Source organism: Adiantum capillus-veneris, chromosome 1 (assembly GCF_014529385.1).
Source record: "Adiantum capillus-veneris isolate H3 chromosome 1, ASM1452938v2, whole genome shotgun sequence".
Taxonomy (NCBI): domain Eukaryota; kingdom Viridiplantae; phylum Streptophyta; class Polypodiopsida; order Polypodiales; family Pteridaceae; genus Adiantum; species Adiantum capillus-veneris.
Window position 1 is genome coordinate 12,787,694 of NC_140931.1, and position 13,963 is coordinate 12,801,656.

The 13,963-nt window shown below is 48.8% G+C and overlaps 1 pseudogene; it reads left to right on the plus strand.

The window, feature by feature from the left end:
• The first annotated feature begins 1,395 nt into the window (after positions 1-1,395).
• Positions 1,396-4,139, plus strand: LOC147464338 (uncharacterized; annotated as a pseudogene).
• The last annotated feature ends 9,824 nt before the right edge of the window (positions 4,140-13,963 follow it).

Genomic DNA, 13,963 nt, shown 5'->3' on the forward strand with positions numbered 1-13,963 from the left:
GTAGCAATGACGGAGGCAAGCAAAGAAATTTTGTGGCTTCGAGAGATTCTTAGAAGAGCTTGGATTCAAACAAGACAATTGTGTCTTGTACAGTGATAGCGAAAGCGCTATCCATCTTGCGAAGAACTTAGCCTTTCATTCAAGGACAAAGTACATTGAGATGAGATATCACTTCATACGCACTCTTTTGGAAGAGGGACAACTAAAGCTAAGAAAGGTGCATACAAGTGAAAATCCTGCAGACATGTTTACAAAGGTGGTCAACAAGGAGAAGTTGAGCTTTTGCTCATCTTCAATCGGCATTCAACGATAAGAAGCCAGAATGGAAAGCAGTCACAGGTTTGGTTTGGAGATCAGTCTCCAAGTGGAAGATTGTTAAGTATGGAGCCTGATTTACCCTTGTAACTTTCTGTGGTAAAAGCGCACATTTGTAAGGCCCCCATTATGAGGAGAAGCCATCGTGCGTGAAGGAAAATCACTCACCGGAAACCAAAATTTTCACGGACAAGAATCAGGGGCAACTTTAAAGGCCTCGGAGGCGGAGGCCCTCGAGACTTTTTTTTCCATCGGAATATTATGGCCGGACGGCGGCCGGAAAGTGGTTGGAAAACAACCGGTCGGTTGGCCGGTGGCCGGTACTCAATGGCCGATGGCCGGCGATCGGAAGTCAATGGCCGGTGACCGGTGGCCGGTACTCAATGGCCGATGGCCGGCGATCGGAAGTCAATGGCCGGTGACCGGTGGCCGAATTCAAAAGCGGACTTGTCTTCTCAAGGACGGCCACACATGGGCGGATTGGAGGGTCCGATTTGGACTTATTCGCACAAGGGCGGCTACACATGGCTGTCTCTCATAAGAGAGGACAGCCCTTTTGGCTTATAAAAGGAGGCCATTTCTACACACATTTCATAGTGTGAAGTTGATGCAACAAGGTGAGTGTGAGGTGGTGAGAGTGAAGCAAGGCGGGAGCTCCATTAAGGGTATAATCCCTTTGTAAACTACTTCTTGTTTTGAAGTACTAAAGCCATTGAGTGGCTGCTTTTCCGTGGACGTAGCCCACATTGGGTGAACCACGTATATCGTGTGGACTCTCTCTCTCTCTCACTCTCTCTCTCTCTCTCTCTACTCTATAATCTCGTGTATATAAATCTGTCTCTCTCCATTAAGTAATCTACTCAATTATCTATTTAGCTACGTCTTATTTCCTAACATCCATCCACCTTGGATGGGTTAGAAGACAAATGGTACAGCCAGTTTGCAGAGAACCATTTTGTAACTTGGGCAACCTTAAGACAACAGTTATGTGCAGCCTTCAGGCCAGGAGACTACCAGGAGAAGGTGTTGGATGAGTTGGCTAACATGGTGCTCCAGCCAGAGGAGACTTTTGTAGAGCTTATGACTAAAACTAAGTCTCTAGTGGCCAAGCTTCCCCAACAACCTGGTGAATTCATGGTTAAGAAGTGGGTGGAAAAGACGCTCCCCAAAACTTCTTAGCAAAAACTCCGTGAGAGTCTCCGACCCGATGCTACTCTGGAGGAGTTCATCGCAGTGGCTACTAGGATAGAGGGGGCTAGGAAGTTGTTCAACAACTCCTCTTCCATAGAGACTCCTTCCATGTTTTCGAAAAATAGTCCTGCTGATCCATTGACTTCTTTGCGCAGAGAACTTGAAGCCCTGAAGTTACAGAGAGCTCTTCAAGAGGAGAAATCAATCTCCCTCAGACAGGAGAAGTCCCCACATCTCGAAGCCTTGGATCAAATCAAAAGAGAGCTAGAAGAGCTTCGGTCGCAGCAGGAGACTAAAGCTATGGTTTGGTGCAGCTTGTGTCGATCTCGAGGACACCCTTCACAGGATTGTCCCCTTCGAGCATATTGCCACTTCTACGAAAAGTCGGGGCATGAAGACAAAGATTGCTACTATATCAAGGGACTGCAAAAAATACAACAAAGTATTGGTCCTCTCCAACAAGGGCTAACACCAACATCTAATATGGTCTCTCCCTATGGTTATCAAAATTGCATGCCACCTTTGCTCAATACCCCTATTGTCCAAGGTATGTCAAGTACATTTCCACATCAAAATTTTTATACTCAAGCTGCTTTAGCTCCTCAGAGCTTCTACACATCAACCTCGAACTCCATGCAACTGTAGCGCGGATAGTGTGTCGTGCTCTATACAGTGGGTGGTACTCAGTGCAGTGTGCGTGACAATCTCACTCAAACAGACTGAACAGATTGGAAAAAGTAGACGTCGACAGAGCTCACAGAGACACAAGAGCAGACCAGAACATATGACTCGACTATCTCAAAGACTGATACAGACTCTGGCGTGGTACCACACTCACCTCTAGCCCAGGACTCATAGGTACAATGGGGGTGCCGAGGCTCAGATATGCCGGGATGGTGAAGACGTGCTCTGTGTGAAGACCCACTCTAGACGACTACGTACAAGATTAGAGGTGAAGAAGATAATCGAATAACCAACCTCTACTACTCATATGTACCACCATAAAGAGCCACCAACGGCTCATAAATGTCAGCCATGTGGTGACCTGGCCACAAGGTCCACTAGACCACCGTCAATACCCGGCCTTGTGTCACTCCCCATCCCAGAGGGTCCGTCTAGTGTGAACGAGCCTAGACCTGTCCTGTTAAAGACACTGTACCATGAAGGACACTATAGCCCTGCTACAGGTTGCCCGCCACAAGACCGCTCACCGTCTCGGTGAGAGGAATACTGAAAAAACTGTGAAAGAAAACCACTAGGTACTGCATCCGTACATTTCTTGGAGCAGGTGCTAGGCCCAACCATGACCTTACATGCCTCAAAAGTGGAGTAAAACACTGCCCTGCTTGCAACGCCTTAAGCCTTTTAATAGGCAAGAACCTAATATGATGGCATAGTCCAAGAATCCCAATTGGCAAAACAGACAGCTTGGCTCCTCAGCAAAGAGATATACTCGGTTTGGATCCAACGCATCTTTATCCTCCATAACCATAGTGAGAAGAAAATGACATGGTCCTCACTTGCAGATGAAATTGTTGAAAAGACTGATCATCAGAAGCTCGAGTAATAACGCAGGTGAGGTTAAGCTCTATCTTAATGGCAGAACAAAAAGCATTAACAACAACGGGATGCTTGAAAGCCACAAGGAACGCACGTGAATGCTTGAAAGCGAAGGGGTGGGTAGGTAGTACCCATGTGAATGCTTGAAATCCGAGGTAGGTAGGTAGGTAGGGCGAGCGAGAGGGCGAGGAGTAGGTAGGAGGGCAAGGGAGAGGGCGAGGGGGTAGGTGGGAGGGGGAGGGCGAGGGGGTAGGTAGGTGGGAGGAGAGGGCTAGGGCAAGGGGTAGGTAGGTAGGAGGGCTAGGGCGAGGGGGTAGGTAGGTGGGCTAGGGGGAGGGCGAGGGAGAGGGCGAGGGGATAGGTAGGGGGGAGGGGGGGGGGGGGAGGGCGAGGGGGTAGGTAGGTGGGAGGGGGAGGGGGAGGGCGAGGGCGAGGGGATAGGTAGGGGGGCTAGGGCGAGGGGGTAGGTGGGAGGGGGAGGGGGAGGGAGAGGGCGAGGGCGAGGGGGTAGGTATGGGCGAGTAGGGGGAGGGCAAGGGCGAGGGAAAAAGGGAGGAGGTGGGTAGGGGCGAGAGGGAGGGACTAGGACGAGTGGGTAGGTGAGGGGGCGAGGGCGAGTGGGTAGGGGGCGAGAGGGATAGACAAGCGATTGCGACAATTTCATCTGCTAAACAACAGAATGCAGGAACCTGTCCCAAGGGAGGATTCTGTAGGAGCCAACACCAACCGAGGGCTTGCCGCCAGGAGCCTACAGCAGCAGGGGAAAACATTAGTGCCTGCTCTCTATTGTTTTGGTGACTCTCATGTAGATGATGGGAACAACAATGTTCGGCGCTCTTGATGATCTCTTTGCCACAACTGTGAACCCGAAGGATGTGGGCATTCTGATTGTGGGTAAGGTCGAGGGGGTAAGGGTAGATAGGTACAAGTAAGGAGCAGACCGCTATCATGAGCAAGACAGCTATCAAGATCTTGGAATTCATCTTGCAGGACGGGCTCTGAGAATAGAGTTTGCTAGACACAAAGGAGAGCTTTCTTCTGGTGGAAGAAGAAAGAGACACCAAAGGGGTTGATGTTTGAGGGGGAGTGAACTCCTGTAGAGGAGATTTCTTCCTGCTTCTTCGCTTCTTCAAAGGCTCAGGTGGCTCATTTGTTAAGTATGGAGCCTGATTTACCCTTGTAATTTTCTGTGGTAAAAGTGCACATTTGTAAGGCCCCCATTATGAGGAGAAGCCATCGTGCGTGAAGGAAAATCACTCACCGGAAACCAAAATTTTCACGGACAAGAATCAAAAATTTGCCGGAGTATTCCTTTTCGCCGAAATATTATGGCCGGACGGTGGCCGGAAAGTGGTCGAAAAACAACCGGTTGGTTGGCCGGTGGCCAGTAGTCAATGGCCGATGGCCGATGGTCGAAAGTCAATGGCCGGTGGCCGATGGTCGGAAGTCAATGGCCGGTGGCCGAATTCAAAAGCGGACTTGTCTTCTCAAAGGCAGCCACACATGGGCGGATTAGAGGGTCCGATTTGGACTTATTCGCACAAGGGCGGCTACACATGGCCGTCTCTCATAAGAGAGGGCAGCCCTTTTGGCCTATAAAAGGAGGCCATTTCTACACACATTTCATAGTGTGAAGTTGATGCAACAAGGTGAGTGTGAGGTGGTGAGAGTGAAGCAAGGCGGGAGCTCTATCAAGGGTTTAATCCCTTTGTAAACTACTACTTCTTTTGAAGTGCTAAAGCCATTGAGTGGCTGCTTTCCCGTGGACGTAGCCTACATTGGGTGAACCACGTATATGGTGTGTACTCTCTCTCTCTCTCTCTCTCTCTCTCTCTCTCTACTCTATAATCTCTTGTGTGTGAAATCTATCTCTCTCCATTAAGTAATCTACTCAAAAATCTATTTGGCTACGTCTTATTTCCTAACATCATTATGTTTCGTAACTATGGAAACAATTGAAAAGGGTGTACCTTCAGGCAAACAGTGAATAGAGACTCCATAACAAGGCATAGACTTGGTAGCATCCAACCATTCCAACAGATCCTCATCCGACCCGTCAGGTGGAGTAGGCTATTCATGTTCAGGATTGGTCTCCATTGACAAAGAAACTTGCTGGGCCACGGGATCCATACCTCCTTCTAAGAGAACCGGTTGCATCGGGGAGCCAGAAGTATGTATCCACATTGCATCGTTTCTCCAATCGTGGAGTGCTTTAGTGTGTCGCAGCCATGGTCTTCCAATAAGCAAGGGAAATCCGCCCTCAACCTGGGGAAGACGAACCACCACAAAATCCAAGTTAAAAGTAAAGTTTTGTACCTGCAGAGGCACATTGTCCACGATGCCCACTTGGTAGACTGTTCGTTGATCGGCCAATGTAACTGTGAAAGGAGCAGGGCGAGTAGGCTGTAGACCTAGAGCTAACATAGTGAACTCGGGCATCAGGTTGATGCCAGATCCACCATCCACTATCACTCCTGAGAAATGCCGACCCAAAACGGACACTGGCAGTCGAGGGATTCTATAATCCGTGAGTGGAGCAGCAGGATTGGATATCATATAGGACTCTGACGGTCGCACTTGGAGGTGCCCGCCACTAGGACCTGCTCCAGGGTAAAGTGACTGAATAACTGCAAGGGTGTCACTTCTGAAACTCGCATCTATCTGCAACATGTCATAGAGGGACACTTGTTGGAAAGTGTTCTTCAAGACTGTCTCTGCTATACGCTTCGCTTTTTCTACCTGTTGTTGTTCCTCTAGTACCTTGATCTTCTGTAGATCGGAAACTGCTTCCAAGAAAGCTTCATCAATGTCTGAGAGCAAAGATTTGGATTCTTCCATGGCACTAGGGGATGGCTTGTTAACAGCTGCAGGCAAGGTATCCACTGGTGTGAGAATGTGTGGGGGAGTTGAACTTGATGGAATGCTAAGACCAAGAGCGGCTCTCTGGGCCCTGGTGAGGACGCCGGATGCCTCCTCTGCCAACTGCGGCGGCTTATTTTGAGGGGTAACTACGTGGGTAGAAGGGGGCGGCTGAGAAACAGTGCTCACTGCTATCAAGTTGAGCTTGGGAAAGGCAAACTCATTCTGGCTTTGACTTGAGTTCGAAGCCGTGGATGCACGAAGTTTAGGGCAATCCTTAATGTAGTGATCCTTCGTTTCAGAGCAATGACGGCAAGGAGAGGACCCTTCTTGCAGGGGGCATTTGATTTGGTAATGTCCATATTCCCCGCATTTGTAGCACAAAATGGGCCGATTCAAAGGGCGTGACGAAGTGCGAGGTGGTCCTTGCTCCATGGAGTTGGAGGTGGAGGCATAGAAGCTGTAAGGTGAGGAGGGAGCATGGGTGTGATAAAAGCCTTGAGAGGAAAAAGTGCTCTGCATACCTTGCATTGGAGGGGCTGACAATAAAGGTGGCATGTGGTGTGGATGGCCACATGGAGAGACCATATTGGATGTAGGTGCTTGCCCTTGTTAAAAACTAGGACCAAGACTTTGCTGTATTTGTCGCAACCCCTTGAGGTAGTAGCAATCCTTGTCTTCATGTCCCAACTTTTCGCAGAAGTGGCAGTAAACCCGAAGGGGAAAGTCCTGTGGAGGGTGTCCTGGAGAGTGTCATGAGCTGCACCATACCATAGCCTTAGTCTCTGTTAGGAAATAAGACGTAGCTAAATATATATTTGAGTAGATTACTTAATGGAGAGAGATAGATTTCACACACAAAAGATTATAGAGTAGAGAGAGAGAGAGAGTACACACGATATACGTGGTTCACCCAATGTGGGCTACGTCCACGGAAAAGCAGCCACTCAATGGCTTTAGTACTTCAAAACAAGAAGTAGTTTACAAAGGGATTATACCCTTAATGGAGCTCCCGCCTTGCTTCACTCTCACCACCTCACACTCACCTTGTTGCATCAACTTCACACTATGAAATGTGTGTAGAAATGGCCTCCTTTTATAGGCCAAAAGGGCTGCCCTCTCTCATGAGAGGCACCCATGTGTAGCCGCCCTTGTGTAGATAAGTCCAAATCGGACCCTCCAATCCGCCCATGTGTGGCCGCCCTTGAGAAGACAAGTCTGCTTTTGAATTCGTCCACCGGCCCCACCGGCCATTCACTTTCGACCACCGGCCACCGGCCATTGACTACTGGCCATCGGCCAACCGACGGTTGTTTTCCGACCACTTTCCGACCGCCGTCCGACCATAATATTCCGGCGAGGGGAAAAAAAAGGAATATTCTCCTAAAGTTGCCCCTGATTTTTGGCCGTGAAAATTTTGATTTCCGTTGAGTGATTTTCCTTCACGCACGATGACTTCTCCTCATAATGGGGACCTTACAAATGTGCGCTTTTACCACAAAAAATTACAAGGGTAAATCAGGCTCCATACTTAACAGTCTCCTGCTGAGACCTAAGCTCTTCTAGCTCTCTCTTCATTTGATCCAAAGAGTCGTGATGTGGGGGCTTCTCCTGTCTGAGGGATATTGATTTCTCCTCTTGAAGAGCTCTCTGTAACTTTAGGGCTTCAAGTTCTCTCCGCAAAGAAGTCAATGGATCAGCAGGACTACTTTCCGAAAACACAAAGGGAGTCTCTATGGAAAAGGAGTTGTTGAACAGCTTCCTAGCCCCCTCTATCCTAGTAACAGCTACAATGAACTCCTCGAGAGTGGCGTCGGGTCAGAGCCTCTCTCGGAGTTTTTGCTGAGAAGTTTTGAGAAGCACCTTCTCCACCCACTTTTTAACCATGAATTCACCGGGTTGTTGGGGGAGCTTGGCCACCAGCGACTTAGTTTTAGTCATAAGCTCTGCAAAAGTCTCCTTTGGCTTAAGCACCATGTTGGCCAACTCATCCAACACCTTCTTCTGGTAGTCACCTGGCCTGAAAGCTGCACAGAACTGTTGTCTTAAGGCTGCCCAAGTTGCAAAATGGTTCTCTGCAAACTGGCTGTACCATTTATCTGCTAAGCCATCCAAGGTGGATGGAAATAGTACCAAACAAGCATCTTCTTTGTTCAGACCACGACCCCTACAAAGAGAGACAAACCTTCTTGCATAGTGGTCAGCATCTTCTGAAGAGAGTCCTTTGAAGGTAGGGAACTTGATATTTACCTTGGCCAAAACACTAGCTAACAGCTCCATGGCCCCTTGTGTAGCCTGTTGTACAATAGCCTGCTGTAGCAGAATAGGAGAGAGCTTTACTGGAGAAGGTGATCGAGAAGATGCGGAACCGGATGAAGGAATGGGTGATGTCGTATGTGTGGGTATAGGTGATGAGGTTGATGGACTTCTACAAGGTGTCAAAGGTCGTCTTTTGTGATAGTACTTCAGAGGAATCAGTAGTGCGCTTTGACGCTCGACTGACAGCCTTGTATGTGTCATGCAGTGACCACCAATCCAACCAACTTTGGCAAAAAAGGGCCCTCAACTGTGGGCTGAACAACAAAGGTCTAGACTAGGACAAGTGAGGATAATGACCAGACCACCTGGTCCAGGACCACCAATGACTAGACCACCTAGCTAGACCAAGACGAGGAGAACTGTACCAAGGCGAGAAGGACTGGACCAAGACTAGGGACTAGACCAAGACAAGAGACGAGGATCAGAGACTAGGGACTAGTCCACGACGAGAGACTAGACCAAGACGAGAGACGAGGACCAGATACGACGACGAGGACTGGTTGGACCAGGGCGAGAGAGGACCAAACCAACAGACTAGCAACCCAAATGCAAGCAAAGGGGCGAAGCTCGGTAACAACGAACTAGCTTCACGATTTGTATCTCCACAGAGAGTGAGACTTCATGTGAGGTCCCACCGTGATCGCCAAAACCAGAGCACTTGTAGCGCAGATAGTGTGTCGTGCTCTCTACAGTGGGTGGTACTCAGTGCAGTGTGCGTGACAATCTCACTCAAACAGACTGAATCTCCCTCACACAGATTGAACAGAAAGGAAACAACAGACGTCAACAAAGCTCACAGAGACACAATAGCAGACTAGAACATATGACTCGACTATCTCAAAGACAGATACAGACTCTGGCGTGGCAGCACACTCAGCTCCAGCCCAAGACTCACAGGTACAATGGGGGTGTCGAGGCTCAGATGTGCCGGGATGGTGAAGACGTGCTCTGTGTAAAGACCCACTCTAGACAACTACGTACAAGATCAAAGGTGAAGAAGATAATCGAATAACCAACCGCTACTACTCATATGTACCACCATAAAGAGCCACCAACGGCTAATAAATGTCAACCATGTGGTGACCTGGCCACGAGGTCCACTAGACCACTGTCGGTACCCTGCCACGTGTCACTCCCCAGCCTAGAGGGTCCGTCCAATGTGAACCAGCCTAGACCTGTCCTGTGAAAGACAGTGTACCGTGAAGGACACTGTAGCCCTGCTACAGCAGCAACAAGAGCAGCGACCACCTCGTCCCTCGTTTCGTCCATCCAATCGGCCTATCTTATGCTACAGATGTGGTGAATATGGGCATTACCAAAGTAAGTGTCCTTTACCTGAGGGGTCTCCCCCTTGTAGACATTGTCCGGAGTCTAAGGACCACTACAGTAAGGATTGTCCTAAGCAAAGGGCATCCTCATCTTCGGGCCCGACTCCAAACCAACAAGAGTTTACATTCCCAAAGATCAATCTAATCGCAATAAACAACCCCCCTCAGCCAACACCTGCTACTCATACAGTTCGGCCACAACAAGTGGCAGAGCCTGCTGCGTGCTCACTCGGGCACAAAGAGCAGCCCTAGGTTTAAGCTTGCCAACAGGACAATCTCGTCCATCACTTCAGCAACCCGATCAAATTGTCGAACCTTTAAGTGGAAAAACGAATAGGCCAATCTCTATGCTTTCGGACATTGATGGAGCCTTTCTGGAAGCAGTGGCAGACTTGCAACAAGTCAAAGTTCCGGAGGAGGAGGTCCAAAGTGTAGGAGCTAAGCCTACGCGAAAGCAATCTTGAAGAACACCTTTCAACAAGTATCCCTTTATGAGATGATTCGGCTAGATGCAACCCTCAGAAGTGACACCCTCTCAGTAATTCAGTCTCTGTACCCGGGTGCAGGGCCAAGTGGCGGGCACCTACCTGTGCAGCCTTTGGAGTCCTACATGGTTTCATATCCAATTGCTCCCCTCATCGACTATAAGAGTCCCCGTCTCACTGTGTCTATTCTTGGGCATCAATTCTCAAGCGTCATTGTGGATGGTGGATCTGGGATCAATCTAATGCCCGAATTTACTATGTTGGCCTTAGGTCTGCAGCCTACCCCTCATGCTCCATTCACTGTTACCTTGGTAGACCAGAGGACAGTCTACCCAGTGGGCATAGTAGAGAAGGTGCCTTTGAAGGTACAAGATTTCACTTTTAGCTTGGATTTTGTGGTGGTCAGTCTTCCCCAGGTAGAGGGAGGATTTCCTTTGTTGATTCGTAGACCATGGTTGCGGCGTACTAAGGCACTTCATGATTGGGGAAACGACACCATGTGGATACATACTCCTGGCTCTCCCATGAAACCAATTCGGCTCGAAGGAGGGATGGGTTCATCACAGTTCATTGTCAATACAGTCCAACCCTGACCCTGAGCAGCCCATCCCACCTGATGAGTCTGACGAAGACCTGCTCCAGTTGTAGGAGGCTACCACCTCCATGCCATGCTATGTGATCTCTTTTCAAAACTCAACCGCGCCGGTAACACTCTCTCTCCCAGATCCTCAGGAGGACACCAATGTCCCAAGTCCTAATCCTACAGCAGACAGTGCACCAGTCAAAGAAGTGTAAGTGTGTAACCTCTGGCTCTCATGATTCAAATGATCCCCTGATGGAAGCCGTCGGCCTCGAGGAACCTATAACACATCACCGAAGGGGGAAGAAATCTCCTCTGCATAAACTCGCCAATAATCCCTCCCTTCCTCTAACATCTCCCAGGCCAGGCGCCCCGCCGCTTCAAAAGCACTATGTCATGTCTTTGTCTGATGATTTACCCTTCGAGGAGCTTCCACCAGGATGGTTACAAGAAGAGTATGCGGAGTTTCGAATCGATCAGTCACCAGCACATGATGTCTCGAAGCTCCAAGAGGCAGCTCACCTCTCAACTTCTGAGGTCCCATCCACAGTTACATCTCCTGACCCGATCAAAAAAGTCAACCTGGGCGACCATGAAAATCCTCAGCACGTACTCTTAGCAACTTGGTTATGGGAGCAACCCGCCTTACTTGATCAGGCAGTTTCCTTTATACATTCTTTTAAGGATGTTTCTGCATGGTCCTATAAGGATCTAGAAGGGATACCACCAGAATTGGGTCTACATACAATTCCCCTGGTGGAAGGGGCTAAGCCGGTCAGAGGCCGAGCTTACAAGCTCAACCCAAAATATACAGAGGCTATCAAGTCAGAGCTCGAAAAAATGCACAAGGCCGGAATCATTGTACATGTGGAGCACTCTGAGTGGTTATCACCCATGGTGATAGCGCCGAAGAAGCAGTCCAACAAAATCCGTGTGTGCGTAGATTACCGCGCTTTGAATAAGGTTACTATCCCAGATGGTTTCCCAACACCTTTCACTGAGCGTGTGCTCGAAGATGTAGCAGGGCATGTTTTGTACAGTTTCATGGATGGGTTTAGGGGATACAATCAGTTGGGCATCCATCCAGGTGATCAGCTGAAAACGGCCTTTGTGACTCCCTGGGGTATTTTTATTTACACTAGAATGTCTTTTGGGTTGAAAAACGCTCCACCTTCCTTCAATCGGGCGGTATATCTCATCTTTTGTCCTCTGCTTACGGATCATCTTCGCATCTTCATGGACGATTTTTTGACATTCTCAAGTGCTCAATGTTCAACCCCAGTAGAAAATCTAGAGGAATACCTCGCTCAACTGTCTGCTGTCTTCCTCAGATGTAGAGAGGCACGCCTAAAGCTCAATCCTAACAAATGTCATTTTTTGGTCACTGAGGGCACACTTCTAGGCCACTGAGAAGAGTATGCGGAGTTTCCAATCGATCAGTCACCAGCACATGATGTCTCGAAGCTCCAAGAGGCAGCTCACCTCTCAACTTCTGAGGTCCTAGAGAAAATCGTGGCAATCTTAAAGTTGCCACCTCCCATCATCCCAAAAGGGGTGCAGAGCTTTGTAGGCCATACATGCTATCATCGCCGGTTTATACGCATGTATGCACAGGTGGCTCAACCCTTAACCCGGCTAACCAGTGCTGCTGTCCCCTTTCAATGGTCGAATGCAGAGGCTGAAGCTTTTGCATATCTCAAAAAACGCCTCACTGAAGCGCCTATCCTAGTGGCTCCAAATTGGTCTCTCCCTTTTCATGTGCATACTGATGCCAATCAACTGGCAGTGGGGGCTGTGCTGACTTAGCTTAGTAAGGAGTACAACCTGGATCGTCCTGTTCACTATGCAAGTCGTCTACTCACCAAGGCAGAGCGCAACTATAGCACCACAGAATGGGAAGGCTTGGCTATTGTGTATACTCTGCAAAAATTTCGGCATTATTTATTGGGGTCCATTTCACAGTTATTACTGATCACCATGCCCTGCGCTATCTGATCAACAAGTCGCAAGTTGCACGTCGAGTATGGCGATGGCTACTCTTATTTCAAGAATTTGATTTCGAAGTGGTACTCAGGCCCGGCAAACATTATGTCCTTGCCGACCACCTCTCTCGCATTCACACAGGTGAAGAAGCAACGGGGGTTGTTGACGACTTCCCAGATAGCGGTCTTTTTAAGGTGGATACCACTCCGGAATGGTAAGGCGATGTCTTGCATCTGCTTTCTACTGGAGTGTACCCAGAGAACGCTTCTCCACTGCAGAAGAGACGCCTGTTGTTGAAATCCAGGTCATTCACTCTAATTGGGGCCAGCTATGCAAGTCACGAAAGGATGGTGTTCTGAGGCGGTGTGTCTCCCCTCATGAAGTGGAGCACATTTTGGAGGATGCCCACAGTGGTCCCACTGGTGGCCATTACCCTGGTCATATTACTGCTCAAAAGATTCTCTAGTGTGGCTTATGGTGGCCCTATATCTTTCGAGATGCGATTGCCTATGTAAAAGTCTGTGATGTGTGTCAACACTATGGTCCTAAACCACGCAAGCTGTCAAACCGTCCTCTGCAGGTCTCTATGGCATGGCAGCCCTTTGAGAGATGGGGCATTGACTTTGTGGGCCCAATTACTGCCTCCCCCCAGCCAGGCAATCGGAAGTATCTACTAGTGGCTACAGATTACGCAACAAAGTGGGCAGAGATACTGGCAACAACGGATTGCACTGGCACTACTGTAGCCAAGTTTCTCTACGAAAATATTTTGTGCAGGTTTGGGTGTCCACTAGAAATCACAAGTGATAGGTGTAGTCACTTTGTGAATGAAACAATTTTAACCTTGCTTACCAACTACAAGATTTTTCACCGCAAATCTTGTTCCTATTACCCTAGAGCAAACGGACAGGCTGAGAGCACTAATAAAGTTCTCATAGCACTTCTGCGGAAAGCATGTCATCTCCATCATGCGACTTGGGCTCAAGCTATCCACGGCACCCTATGGGCATACCGAACTTCTTTCAAAGCCACAAACAATCACACCCCATTTCAATTAGCTTTCGGTTTGGAAGCGATAGCGCTGTTCGAATTCAACTCAGGATCTCCGCGAGTGGGTAGTCTGCGTGCCAATGTGGATTTAGGATCGGTATTTGTCTCTCGTCTCGACCTTCTGGATGAAAGCCGAGGTTTAGCTTCTCTGGCTCTAGAAGCAGAGCAGCTTCGTCGCAAAGCGTGGCATGATCACCATCTCCGAAAACCAAAAATAACGCAGGGTTCCCTAGTGCTACTTTATCAAGCTAAGTATTTGAAGAAAGCTAAGAAGCTGGTCCCAGCGTGGCAAG